Source organism: Enhydra lutris, unplaced genomic scaffold, assembly GCF_002288905.1.
Source record: "Enhydra lutris kenyoni isolate GAN:26980312 unplaced genomic scaffold, ASM228890v2 scaffoldscaffold40, whole genome shotgun sequence".
NCBI lineage: Eukaryota > Metazoa > Chordata > Mammalia > Carnivora > Mustelidae > Enhydra > Enhydra lutris.
The window spans coordinates 16258945-16273606 of NW_019154124.1; the positions used below are offsets into that span (position 1 = coordinate 16258945).

General features: G+C 40.7%; 1 long non-coding RNA gene across 1 annotated transcript; it reads right to left on the minus strand.

Annotated features, from left to right (window-relative positions):
• Positions 1–299: 299 nt before the first annotated feature.
• LOC111155293 lies at positions 300–3731 on the minus strand. Its single transcript, XR_002641130.1, has 3 exons — positions 3721–3731; positions 2198–2199; positions 300–311 (listed from the first exon to the last, which is right to left on the minus strand). It is a non-coding gene; the product is annotated as an uncharacterized LOC111155293 (long non-coding RNA).
• Positions 3732–14662: the final 10931 nt, after the last annotated feature.

Here is a 14662-nt window from a genome sequence, read left to right on the forward strand (position 1 = left end):
GAATCACTTTTAAAATATCTAGCTGTTTCTCTTCAAATTTGGGTTGAATTTCCTTTCGCAATATGAGCTATGTTCTGGCCAATTTTAAAGTTTACAGCTCCAGCTGTTAGGGAGTTATGTAAGAGCAAAAGTGATCAAAGGACCTCAAGAGTGGAAAATGCGCCCCCCCTTGATTGCATAACTCCCCAAATGGAATGGGCAATGCAATGGAAACACCATCTCGCTCTCCTCCAGGCCCCTCACCGCTACCACTGTAAGGGGGAAAAAAAAATTCACCTTAAAGGGGTGGAAAAAAGGACATGAAAAATGTTCTTGTATTGAAATTTAGTGTGCCCAAGGATTTTTCAAAAGAAAGTTGCAAGTAACTAAAATAGATTAAAGTAGAAATCAAATTCCCCTTAAGTCTAGGGGTCCTTCCCGAAAAATTCGAACTGAGGGTGTACATTAAAAATATAGTGCAGGGGTGCCTGGGTGGCTCAGTTGGTTAAGCAACTGCCTTCGGCTCAGGTCATGATCCTGGAGTCCCAGGATCGAGTCCCACATCAGGCTCCCTGCTCAGCAGGGAGTCTGCTTCTCCTGCCAACCTCTCTCCTCTCATGCTCTCTCTCTCTCATTCTCTCTCTCTCTCAAATAAATAAATAAAATCTTTAAAAATATATATATAGTGCATTACAGCCAGTGTGATGTTCTAATGTCCTTATTTTAAGAATGTCTCTTTTCCTATTGGTTTTTCTGTCCTTTCAGAACAAGGAACTTTTCTGAAAAAGTCTTTTTGTCTTTGCCTCCCCAGTCCTTGGCATACAATAAGATCCAGTGAATATTAAAACTTGAATAAGGATTATAGAAACCATGACTTTAGTCCTCTATCAGCGGAAGCCTAGACATGCTCTCATGACACCTCTTGGAATTTAGAGTCAGAGACTTGATAGAAGCCAAAAGCTGGGCAAGGAAAGGTGACAGAAGTAAGTGAAGGTAGCAGTCTCTGGATATTCTGAGCAACAACTCCAGAGTATCTTTGGGCTTTCAGATGCCAGTGGCCTGCCATATCCATGTCAGGACAAGTCTGCAACCAGGCTATATTAGCCCCTTCCCAGAGCCCCAGTGGGCAATGATTGTGATACACCTGGGCCTAACTGACCCAAATTCCCCTCAGGATGTCCAGTCACCACTTGGCAAATTATATTCCCAGATCCAGGATGCACTCAGTCAGTGGACAGCAGGATTTAGATTTATAACACCTTCTGCAAAAATCTAAGAAGATCCACTGACAGTAGAGAGATTCCACTCTGGTGGAAGGAAGGAGAAGCTTGAGAAAAATTCCAAAGAGCTAGTGAAAGCTAGATATTTCCAAAGAACTTGGAAAGGCAGCAAGAAGAGAGGACAGGATAGTGCCTTTTAGCTTTCGAGAAGGTCCTTCTCTCCTCCTTGGGGCGACACTGGCACTCACTCGATCTGCTCCATCTATTCTACTGCTCTGTCCATCCCTGTTGAGCCCTTCTGTTTTTCTGGTCCTCATGACCTACCCAGGAAAGTAAAGGATGATTCATACGCTGGAAAAATGTTGAAGTAGTGGAACCCCGAGGCCCTTCTACCTCTCAGATTCACCAGTCTATACATATTTTCATAATCTTCTCTTGGGTCTCTATTCAGACTTTTTCTCTTAGGACCTTTCCCACTACTTAGAAGCTTCAGATCACTTTCATTGTTCCACTCCCTGATCAAAGCCAGCAAGTGTCCTCCTGGCCTTCCTCTATCCTGCTGACTGCAAGTCTGCATGCCTTAGATTGCCTTTCATGACCGTTACGACTGTGGCCTAAAACTTCCTCCTGTACCTTACTGTTTCCTTGCCTGGAAACACTACCACCTTCTGAATTATGCCCATCTTTTGACAACCAGTGCGAGGGACTTCTGTCTAATTACTCCAGCCCATGGGAGTATCTCAGATTTCTGAAGTCCTGTGGAATATAAAGAGGCTCACATACTCTCAGCTTTCCAACCCTTTCTAACCCACAGTGGAACCGTGGGTTAACTCTCTTATAGAGGCCACATAGTAGCTCTTAAATGTCTTGGAACTTAGAGCGGACATCTGTAGTGGGAAGAGAACTGAGATAGAGTCAGAGGCCCAAGCCTAAGGGGCCACTTGGCTATCTGATGGCTTCGTGGCCTTGCAACGCGGTATAGGAAGGGGTGGGTACACGCCTCAGTAAGACATGCCAGAAACCTGGGATTGCAGATTATTTTAACTAATCTATTTTAACTGTAATTTTGTGTTTGGAAATACTATTTATTTTTGTAACAACAATTGTAGAAAGTAGGGTTTAACCAAATTTCAGCTGCTGAGTGCCTACAGAAATTGACTCCATTTTTAAAGTATTCTTGATTTTTTTTTGTTTTAAGATTTCATTTTTTTATTTACTTAGCATGTGAGCAGGGGGACGGACTGAGGGAGAGAGGGGGAGAGAGAGAGAGAAGCAGACTCCCCACCAAGTTGAGAGACCACTTTGCAGCTTGATCTCAGGACCGTGAGATCATGACCCAAACTTGGAATCAAGAGTTGGATTGCTTAACAGACTGAGCCACCCAGGCACCCCTAAAGTATTTATGATTCTTAATCAAAAGTGAAAGGCTTGCCCCCCCCGCTTAAGGGATGGGGTAGATCAGAATTTCTGGGAAACATGAGATTTTTGTGGTTATTAATAAAAAGGTTAAGAATCCTGGAAACTTACTCTATCTTAAACACTATTTTACATAATATGGAGAAAAAAAAATATGTTAACGATAGGGTTCTTATGAAAGTTAAATGAGATAAGATCTATGAAAGTATTTGCAAACAGTAGAGTTCTGTTTCAACATAACATGTGAGTAGATGGGAGAGGATCTCATTATCTGAGGTTAATTAGTACCAGAAGAAGTTTAACTGATTCCATTTAAAACAGGGACAAAGGTGGACATAGGAATTGGTGGGAAATTTGAAAATTGAAAGTAAAAATTGTGAAAAATGTTATGAAGAAAACATAATTACCTTCTATTGATGAACTTTAAATGATCTTTGTGGCCACGTGCTCAATCTTAGGACAAAGAATTAATGTTGGGGATTTGGAGCATAATTTATCTAATGAAATTGTATTATAGCACAATACAAATAATTTCACTTCATGTTTGGGTTTCTCAACATGCCCACAGAGAGGATAAATTTTGCAAGAACATTAAAAGATTTATCAATTCTCCAAGGACTGTTTTCTCCATGGAAGTCCCACCGTCATCACCTTTGTCAATTTTCTCTTCTTCAATAATTGACTGATAAAACCCTGCTAGATTTTAATTTGTCAAGAGCTTTCTACCTAATTGACTATACTTCTGATATCATTTGCATTGATGTTATAAAATCCTGAATATTTTCTAACTGTGTAATTTTGCACTTGTTTGGGGCAATGTTTTCCCAGTGTATTTTCAACTAGTCATCAAAACTCTTAGACAAAGGCATTAGATATTATGAGTGGAGGTAGATATTTGAATGAAAGAGGAATGTTGAAATAGTTCAGTTCATTTTGCTAGTGGTAAGTTTATTTGTTTCTTGTGTTATGATGACCTGCTTCCCCGTATAACCTTGTGCCAGCAAGGCTTTGGATGGTGAGGTCTTAGGTTACAAGGACTCTGTCTCATATTTGTGTTTCTGAGAATACCTGTGACATCCCCTTACTGAAATAGGTGCTTTGTTACTTTTGACTGAATGTGTAATTGATTGATCAGGTGGGTAAACGAATGAGGGAACTCAAGGAAGAAATGAACTTCCAGAAGCTCTAGGCTCTCGTTGCAAAATGTACATTTCATTAAGACAGCCACAAAGAATAGCTAATCTCAGTCAAATGGGATAAACACAACACCAGAGACAAAAACGGGTTGAGACTTAGACCCAACTTCTCCATCTACAAAACAGAAGCAGTTTGGTCAGGGTTCATGATGATAATATATGTGTCTTCACTATAAAGCTATAAAGTAATACTTTATAGTATTACTATACAGTATATAATACAGCTATAAAGTAATACTATTTTTTAAAATCATAATCATAGTAAATACTGGAGTCTGCCCTGTGTTGAGGAACAACTTTGCACCAGAGGCCTTCCATACATTGTTCAAGAGTCTCCCATCAGGGAGTCCCAAGGGATCTACAGAGCTGTGGGATGAGCACAGTCAGTCATCTCAGGACAAAATTTTACTTAAAGATTCACAGAGAAGAATTCCATTTTGAATAGGATGCAAACTAGGCATACAGTTTACAATAAACTTGTTTTCTGGGAAATTATACTTTTGTAGAATGTCACGGGGCTACGCCTGCAGGAAGCACCCTACTCCCCACCCTTTAGGTGCCCCCTACTTCAGTGAAAATTTTTAGAAAGTTCTCTGTCCTGTCGTTCTCTCAGTAACTCCAGGACACGTGCATTGTTATCCTTGTTCTGTGTATGAGAAACTGAGCTACAGAGAAGCTGCGAGTGAAAGCTAGCAAACATGTTAGTGACGGAATCCCGCTTTCCCCTAACGACATTGCCCAGTGGGCGAGGTGTTTCCTCCTATCCCCGTGACTTTGCCCCTTCTCCTCTTTTCTTTCCCTTTGACTGTACCTCCTCTCAGATCCCCAGTCTCTGCAACAAGTCCTTCCCTAGATTTCTAGAGGAAAACAACCTATGGGTTTTCTTCACACTTCAGAGTTCTCAGGTGGTTAGATAATTCAGAGTGATCGCATTTCAGAAGAGGAGTGCCTGGATAAGGTCATGCTCACCCAAGAGATCTGATTTGCTTTTGGTGGAATTTCCCCCACTGCCTTGAACTGGTTGGGGCAATATGTTGGTTGTTGGTGATATTCAATGCACAATTTCAGGTTTATCAGGCCCCTTCTTTTTTTTTAGAGGGATGGCCAAAAAGAGAGCCAACAAGTATGGTCCCAGCCCACCTTCCCATCTTTCCAAGTGGAGGGGGTAAGTGGAGAGTGGAGGCAGGTAAGGGGTTTCCTAGAGAGAGCAGAAGGCAACAAATCCTCAGACACTGTTCTAAGGCCCAGAGTGAAAAACCATGAATGCGCACAGAGATGAAAAAGGAGCAATATCCTTAAATCGCTCTAGGGAAGGTCTTTCCCTGAGGGGGAACAGGGATTCATTTCCAAAACTTGTGGTGGTCTGTTGTCACGGCACCCTACCAAACTAGAAAAACAATCCAGCTCCAACATCTCTGTAATGCAGGAAGTCGCACCGTTATCTTAGGAAGTTGGTCTGTCTGTCTTCAGAAGAGTCTGTTGGCTCTTCTAAAACACAGGAATTTCTGGGTTGAAAACAGCCTTAGAATCTCCAGGATTGGCCCAGCACTGCAGCTTGTGGATAAACCACAACAGGACATAATATTCTTTCCTCCCAAGCTCCTATATAATTCTGATTCGAATGCAGCCATACTTGTGGTTTCTATTTCTGCCCTAGTTTTGCTTCCTAACCTTCAGAAGGTCTGGTTCTCACTCTTGAACCCTATCTGTCTCTCTCTTCCCCCCCCCCCCCCACATACACACAGATGTTATTTCTTTTATTAGGATCTCTTCTTAGGTGAAGTTGAAAGACTGTAGAAACAAAAGGCCAGAGGTCTTACCTGACCAGTTCATCAGAACCTTCCAAGTGTAATAGGATAGAATTTAGTTACCTGAAGGTCTGTCAAAAATAAAGATACAGGAGCCTAGCCTGAGGTGAGTGGAGCATCTGCCTTCAACTCAAGTCATGATCTCAGAGTCTTGGGATCAAGCCCTATGTCAGTCCCCATGTCAGGCTCTATGCTCAGTGGGGAGTCTGCTTCTCCATCTGCCCTCCCCCTGCTCATGTGCTCTCTCTTTTTCTCTCTCTCTCTCTCTCAAATAAATAAGTAAATAAATAAATAAAATCTGTAATAAAGCACACACAGCAAACAGCAAGATATTTCTTGTGTTTATGTGTCTTAGAAGACTTTCTTCTGAAGGTCTGTGAAAACCTCCTTCCTGGGGTGCCTGGGTGGCTCAGTGGGTTAAGCCTCTGCCTTCAGCTCAGGTCGTGATCTCAGGGTCCTGGGATCGAGCCCCACATCAGGCTCTCTGCTCAGCGGGGAGCCTGCTTCCCCCTCTCTCTCTGCCTGCCTCTCTGCCTACTTGTGATCTCTCTCAGTCAAATAAATAAATAAAATCTTTTTAAAAAAAAATGAAAAACCTCCTTCCTTTGCTCTTATGTCTAGGTTGTAGCAATACCCTTGAGATTTTTCTCTTCATCCGTCTGCAACATTCCAGGGGCTCAAATCTAATCCGTACATGCTGGTTTCTGGCTGCACTCAATTCAGCAGAAACTCTGTGACCCACAAGTCATCCATTAAACTGTAGTTGTTCCTATGGTAATTTTCTTAATTCTGTGGGGGTTTTGTTGTTGTTGTTGTTGTTGTTGTTTGTTTTTGTTTGGTGTTTTGGTGTTTTTTTTTTTTTTAAGACTATTGAGTTTCCCATTCAAGCAAAACCAGATGTATCTTTTCCATTCTAGCCCATTCTGTTCTTTTGAGGTGAAGGTCACTTGTGAGGTGGGGCTGGAGACTGTCAGCGGCTGGAAGGAAGGCCCCAGTGATGGCAACTTTGCCTCCTGGTGCCTAACAGTGCCTGGCACAGAAAAGGTGCTTAGTAATTGTGAGCTAAATGGTTGAAATGATGAATCCAGGAAATCTTTGCTGCTATCGTATCCACCTTCCTCCTTGAAACTTACTCAATTGCTAGTTAGTTTAGTTAAGAATTATTTCTCCACATGTGTGCCATTATTAAATGCGGAGAATCCTGACATGAGAACGGGTGGGAGATGTCCGCCACACAACAGCCTTACACTTTAAGATACCATTTGACAAACTCCTGAATCCTAACCCTGTCCCAAAATGATGCTAACTGATGCTACGTGAATGTTTATTATATCATTTTCTCTACTTTTGTGCATTTGAAATTTTCCATAACTTTTTTTTAAAAAATTGTTTTAGAGAGAGAGAGAGAGCAGAAGCAGGGGAATAGGGGCAGAGGGAGAGAAGGAGAGAATCTTAAGCAGGTTCCACCCTCACTACCCTGAGATCAGGACCTGAGCCAAAATCATGAGTCGGACGCTTAACTGACTGAGCCACCCAGGTTCCACTGTAACTTCTATTTTTAATCTGCCTACAAGAAGTGTTATATTTAAATCAGTATAATAGTGATTGTAGAGGGAGTGCTCAGTATGAGGAGTCCGCTCAAATCTGCTAGGTGTAACTGCACAAGAAGCAATTTTTATTTCTTTCTCCAAATTGGAGTACTGAATGAAAGCAATTTGGTTAAAGGGATCTTCTAGAAACATTTTAGTTTAAAACTGGAGGAGTTCTTTGATGATATTTGTTCTTTATCTTTGTCATAGAATGCAGTATCTGGGGGACTATCTTGACGCAAAGTGAACCATCAGTTCTAAGTTGCTCAAGGAGTCTGTCTGGTAACATTGCCATCTTCTGAGGACTTAAACGGTACCATGTAAAATGGTACTGGTGAAACTAGGAAATGGAAGCTTTGAGTACATATGATGATTCCATGTATATGCGTGTGTGTGGATATAGGTTAGACAAATATTTTACAGCAAGAGATCTTTCCACGTAAAAGAAATGAAAAAAAAAATTTTGGCTATAGCCATTAAAATTTCAAACATTGATGGCTCAGAAATGTTGAAACAGCAGGTTCCTCTTGACCACCCTGTGATTAGACTTTTCTACTACACTTGTGTTCATTGAATAACAGCGTGAGGATACGCTTCTCTATGTTAACATGTGCACGTCAAACTGGACAATGGCTTTTTATCCTCCGTTTACTAGGATTTAAAAAATAAATAGCTCACAGAAAGAAAAGAAATAATCTTAAGCTGGAATTGCTTGTTGCTTGTGATTTTAAGAAGAAAGTGGGATCCAGGCTGCATAGACTAGGCTAGGACCAGTGGCTCATGGTACACTGCTTTCTCCCATTGTACATGTTTCTGCAGGTCTCTGGTCTCTGATTTCCCCACTTTGTTTAATGTGTAGAGATCATTCATTTTGGAATGAAAATCAATCAATTTAGAAATACAAAGATTGTTCCTACATTTCCCCTTGGGGTTTTTCCTCAAATACATATCTGAAGAAATTTGTCCAAACCCCTTGAGAAGAATAGCAATAACACTTATTCCTACTTGAAATGTATCCTTCTGTTGTTGTTGTTGTTGCCATTGTCAAGAAGTCAGGTCTGCGGTTGCTAGCTTTCTGTTCCCATATGAATTCCTTTAGTATTGAGTGATTAAAGAAGTTTCTAGAATTCAGTATGAGTGGGGAAACATGTATACCTACATAATCATGAAGACAGTGGCAACAGAGGAGGTGTGAACACATCTCTTAATTAAATGGCCAAGTCTTGGTAAAGTGAAAGCTGGCAGAAGTGCTGGTGAGGCTGAGTGTCTGTGCATGTCGGACAGGGTCCCTAACAGAGATGCATAGGGGGAGGCCACAGCCATCTTAAAGGACAAATGGCTTCAATTCTTCCAGAATCAGAGATTGTCAGGATTCTGGGCCCGGCAGAAGCAACGAGAGTAGCTAATTTTCAGACTTGGTGCATATCGTATCTGATCTGAATTGGTTCAGTGTGGTTTCTCCAGAACACTTTAAAAACTGAGTAAATATTAAGCTAATCTTACTGCCTGAGCCAAACCCAATTAATTTTGTTCAGTATAATCCTAACAGTCTAAGATGATGCAAATGGAACATTCTGAGTTCCGCTGACCCACTTCAAATGAAAGTGTAGTTCCAGCCAGCGCATGACTAGTTAGGCATAGTCAGAATTATTTGTTTTAATGTTACTTTACTACATGTCTTCATGTTAAACATATGCCTGGCTGCCTTCAGTCAACCAGTCTGAAAGCTCGAATATCCTGAAGTAGAGTATTCAACTGTTGGTCCTTGAGGGTGTACAATCTTTGATCACAAGTCCCTTGGCCATCCACTCTGTGTTACCAGATCAAAAATAGGGATATTTATTTCATTTGGCATGGATTAGAGAATTAAATCAACACATCACCAAACACAAGCTCCAGAAGATGTGGCTCAGACAAGGATCCTAATGCAGCCCCAGAGAAACAATTTTTATGGCACATAAAGTTTTTATTATGCATAAACTCTAAATTTATTTTTAATTTTTTTTCAAGGCTGTCAGTGGGAGGACTGCTGGCCTATAGCAAATTGCAGATTGTAAAAATCTTTCCACAGTGAGGCAACATCTTTTTCCACAGTGACTGTGGTCCAGGTTCTCACAGCAATGTTCTTACCACACTGGGTCATGGCCAGGTACCTTGGAAGTCAGACAAATACAACTAGCTAAGGAAATCCTAAATGATAGTTGTGTCACAATGTCCTTACCCATCTCCCTTCCAGACCCCAAACCACTGGCTTCCTTGCCACGGGATCAGTACACGTCCTTCCCTCCTGCCCCACTTCTTCACACAATGGCCAGCATTCTGCACTGTTCTTGGCCCATGTTTTGGCCCAGGCTCACCGGGCCTTGGAATTCATCTAGCAGTGAGACTCTCATAACTCAAACTTCCTGTGCAGACTTCAAACACACACACACGCACGCACACACTCACACACACACACTGGGACCAGCTCTCATGGAGCAAGAAAACAACACAAAAAATACAAACTCTCTCCTCAGACCTGCCAGCAACATCCCAATAAATCCTCCCTTGTTGCCCTGGATGGAAGAAAGACTTTTGAGATCCCTTCTTCTCTATTTGCAGGATGGAGCATCCTTCAAACCCCCAAAATGTAGTCTAGATTCTTTATAGGCAGTCTCTCCAGTGAGCTCCAGATAGTTTCTGAAATAAAAGGTCACTTTCTGAAAATATTAAGATTCTCTTTTTTTTAAGCACTCAGTTTTTGTTCTTCCCAAATCTGTTTCTACTCTGGTAGAGAGAATATATTGACACACAAGTAATCATAAGACTTTTATGCACCAGAAAAAGGAATACGTAGGACTTAGGTCTTTACCAGCAAAGACTTTAAACAACTGCAATTAGATTTTCTGCTCAAGGATGCAAAAGCTTCCTGGAGAAAGTGACATCTGACTTTAACACTAAAAGGACAGCTTCAGCCATGAGAGCCCCAAGAGAAGCTCTTCCTCTCCCCTATCACACTTGAGGAAAAACTGAGATTCATCTAGTAAGTTCTGTGCTCACTTTGGCAGCACATATACTAAAATAGTAAGTACTTTGCAAAGCCAGTGATTGAGTGGCTGAGACTTGACTGTGCCCATTCATCTCCCTTCTTCTCTACATACCTTTTAGCGCCTGCTTTGAATTCCTTAGGCAGAAGTTCTATTGAGTAGATCTAGTCCAGGCTTTAGCCAAGGAAGGCCACATAACAGTCTTCATTTTCCTTTGTCCAGTTCATGGTCTGTGTTCAAGATGTCTGGAATGACAATTCAGGAGAAATGTTATGATTTCTCTTTGCCTCTCCCTGTCCCCCCACCCAAGGTCAAGTATTTCTTCATCCTGTTCTGGGCGGGTTGGACAGTGGCTCATCAAAGACACTCAAAGATGTCTCCTCTTCTGAACCTTTCTTGTGGCCATCATGGAATTCTTCCTCTTTCTCTAGAATTGAAACTCTTGATATTACAAAAAATCCTCTCTGGCCAAAGTAAACATGCCTTCTATTTATGGACTAAATGGCAGAAAAAGCTATTAGAATCCAAGAGCTCCTGAAAAAATTAAGATCCTTGAGTAGCAGGATCTCAAAACAACACAGTCTGCAGCAAACCACCATGAGTCGTATTTTCCATCAATAAAAAGTTCTTAAAACTAGTGTGTACAGTAATTGGACAAAGATCTTACAACTCCAGACAATTAGAAGAGCACTGGCTCCCAGACACTAAGGATAACTGTAATAAGACGAATACGTTGGAGCAAGTTTCTAAGAAGTGTGCAGCACCACGTATGGCTAGCAATTGGGTAGTGCCTAAGGCAAAACACAGGAAGTGTGTGCCTTGCTTGCCCAGGATCAGAGGTCTCTCATGAGTCTTCTCAGGTAGGATGATTTGGGAAGACCAGATAAAAGCCCTTTGATGCTTCTACCAGGAGGGATAAAATTCCTGCCAGCAGAGATTCATGATTCAAGGGTTTTGGTTGTCCATTCTTTTTTTTTTTAAGAAATGGAGATGCTCTTGGGAGAGGCAATATGACGTTAACAACCACTTGGAATGGTAGATGAGCAACTTTCCTGGACAGTGAGAGAATGAATCAGAGGATATAAATTCTGGTGGAAAGATTATTTTTGTACTGTGTCAGAAAGGGGCTCAGCAGAGTTAAAATTGTGAGCTCATAAATCAGATCAAGAGGAATCCTGGATGGCCAAAATTTTAACACATGATAGTAGAAGCTCTAAAGGGATGATTCCTTCTGTTCCTCAAATTACAATTACAATTACAATACCTAGGACTTAGCTCTTTTTCATCAAAGGCTTTACGTAATTGCAATTATTTTTTTAAAAATTAATAGACAGATGGATAGATAGATATTCTTATGGAGATATAGCTATATATATCTCCACACATACATATATGTGGTTTTATCTATCTACCTGTTTTCATGGTATGCAAGCCTGTTGTCTTCCCCTTTAAACAGAATATTTCATCCTATCCCATCCTAGCCAAAGGATAAGATAACCAACCAAATACCTGTGCTGGAAGCACCTTGGGCATTATAGGCCTGCTAATAACAGCTGCCCAAACTCCTCATTTCATTGCCAGTCTGGCTCCTGTTTCTTGTTCCTACTTTCTTCCAGTGCTACTCAGCTCTTGCTGGCCATGTGTCTGCTTTTACCTTCTGGATTCTGAGAGTGAGTTGTGTTTCTCTGGATTATGTTTCAGATCTAGCTTGAGCCCAGCAGCTGACAATTGTGCTTCCTGAGCACTGGCTAAAATCCCCATATAACACACTTTGGCTCCAGTGTTCCCTCTGAGGAGTTTGGGGGAGGCAGGGCTTGAAGGGTTAGGACTGATACACTTCTGATGCTGTGGTCACTAGGTTCCTTGCAATGAATGCTCATGACTACCTCTCCCCTAGAGAAGGAGTGATAGAAAGGTGCGACCCCAGCTACTGTGAGCTGCAAGAAGCTTGGAGAAATTTATAGCAAAGAAGGATATAGTAACATTTTGGTGGCATTTATTCGTCTTTTTTTTTTTTAAGCTTAATTATAAAAGTAACATGTTACTAAAGAAAATTTGGGAAAAATCTGAAAAAGATGATTGAAAATTATTCATAATGCCATTACATTACCATAATCTCTATTACCATTTTGGTTTAGAATCTTCCAATATTATTATATATAGTATATATTTGCCTAGCAAAATTAGAGTCACGCCAGTCATTCTATTTTGTTTTTACTAAATTTTACTGAATACATACAGTGAATATTATCTTTAGTTAGATTATATTTGAAAAGTCTTCTATAAATAAATTTACAAATTCAATGCAATGGGAAGCGCTTATGAAATATGTGACAGACATTAATAAATAAGTAGGTCAACTAGAGAGAGCTATAAAGCACAATTTAAACATGACTTGTGATCTAGACTTACTCCCTTTGAGACAGCATCACTTAAAGGAAGTGAGTCCCAACAGCTAAACCTGGACCATAAGACAGAGACAGATCTTCACTCTAGAACACTGGATTTGGGGTCAGATATTCAAGTTGCAATTGAAATCAGTGGCACGTTCTTCAGCAAACCCCTGGGCTTTTCTCTGACTGTTTACTAGTCTATGAAATGAAACTCTTCATCATTACCATCTGGGGTCATTGCGAGGATAGATGAGATAATGCTTTGCAAACTGGGAAGAGCTAAGTGCTTGCAGTGGTACTTGTTATTGAAAAACCAAGCTGGTTAAGAGTGCTGGCATTTCCTTTCTACTAAGTTCACCTCCTTGCCTGAGTGAGGTAGTAGTGAAAGGTTTCCAAGAAAATCTCTAAGACTTGAATTTCCTTTCCTAATGCCAGCAGGGTGAATACCTCTGATTTTCTCCCTTTTAAGATCAGCAGGATGGACAGTTCCTAGCCTTACTTTCCTTTTTCAAAGTCACCTCTCTAAGAAAAACAAGAACCAAACAAATAAACAAGAGACTCATGAGTTGAAAAATCATATAAGCTTCCACTGACTTAAGTCAGGATGTTAAATATAAAACTCTCTACCTGAAGACTTAAAATAAAATTTTATTATAAGACAAATTTTAGAAAATCACCTAAAAATTTGTGCTCCCCCACCAATAACATCAAACTCTAGCCTCATGATTGCCACTGTATGTGTGCAGAGGTTGGGGGGAGGATATAGAAACCCAGGAAATAAGCCCAAACCAAGAGACCTGTGACTCCCCATTCTGCCCACAAGACTGTAAAACAGATAAAAGTGGGATTTCGTATTATATCTCATAACTAAAACAAATGCATTTATAGTGACCAATCACCTATGGTCTTACATTCTTCTCTGCTTCATGCATGTCACTTTGCATCCTAATTCTCAACTGGATAATGAGCCCAGTAAGGGCAGGATACATTCAGTACACTCTATGGCCTCGCAACTCTTGTCACAGCAGGAGGAGCTCCTTAAAACCTACTGATCCGAAATACACCAAAAACTCTTCAAAATCAACAGTAAGGAAACCAACCAATTGAAAAATGGGCAAAAGATCTGAACAGAAACCAACACACATACAGTTGGCAAAAAAGCATATTAAAAGATGTTCCACATCATATGTCATTAGGGAAAGGCAAATTAAAACAACATTGAGTTACCACTTCACACCTGTTAGAATGGCCCAAATCCAGAACACTGACAGCACCAAATGCTGGTGAGGACGTGGAGCAACAGGAACTCTCATTCATTGCTGGTGGGAATGCAACCTGGTGCAGATAATTTGGAAGACAGTTTGGCACTTTCTTACAGCTGAACATACTCTTACCATATGAGCTAGCGCTTGTACACCTTGATATTTACCTAAGTGAATTGAAAAGATATTCATGTGGGAAAGAGAAAAAAAAAAAAAAAACAAAACAGCTCACAGATGTTTATAGTAGCTTTACTCATAATTGCCAAAACTTGGAATCAACCGAAATGTCCTTCAGTAGATGAGTAGCTAAACAAACTGTGGTCCATCCAGACAATGGAACATTGTTCGGTTGCAAAAAGAAGTGAGTTATCCAGCCACAAAAGACCCTCGGGAAACTTAAATGCATACAGTTAAGTGAAAGAAGCCTGTTTAAAAAGACCACATGCTGTCTAACTCCAAGTATCTAACATTGTGGAAAAGGTAAATCAAAAGAGACAGTAAAATTGGTTGTCAAGGCTCAGTGGGGCAGGAGGAAGAGGGGAAAAGCAGATGAAGCAATGAGATTTTAGGGCAGTGAAGCTACTCTGTACAAGACTGTAGTGGTGGATACATGTCGTTACACATTTGTCAAAAGCCAGAGAATGTACAACACCAGGAGTGGACCCTAATGGAAATTATGAACTTTAGTTAATGTAATGTCCCAGTAGTCATCATCAGTTGAAACAAATACACCACACTCATGCAAGTGAATAAAGAAAACTGAAGAGCAGAGC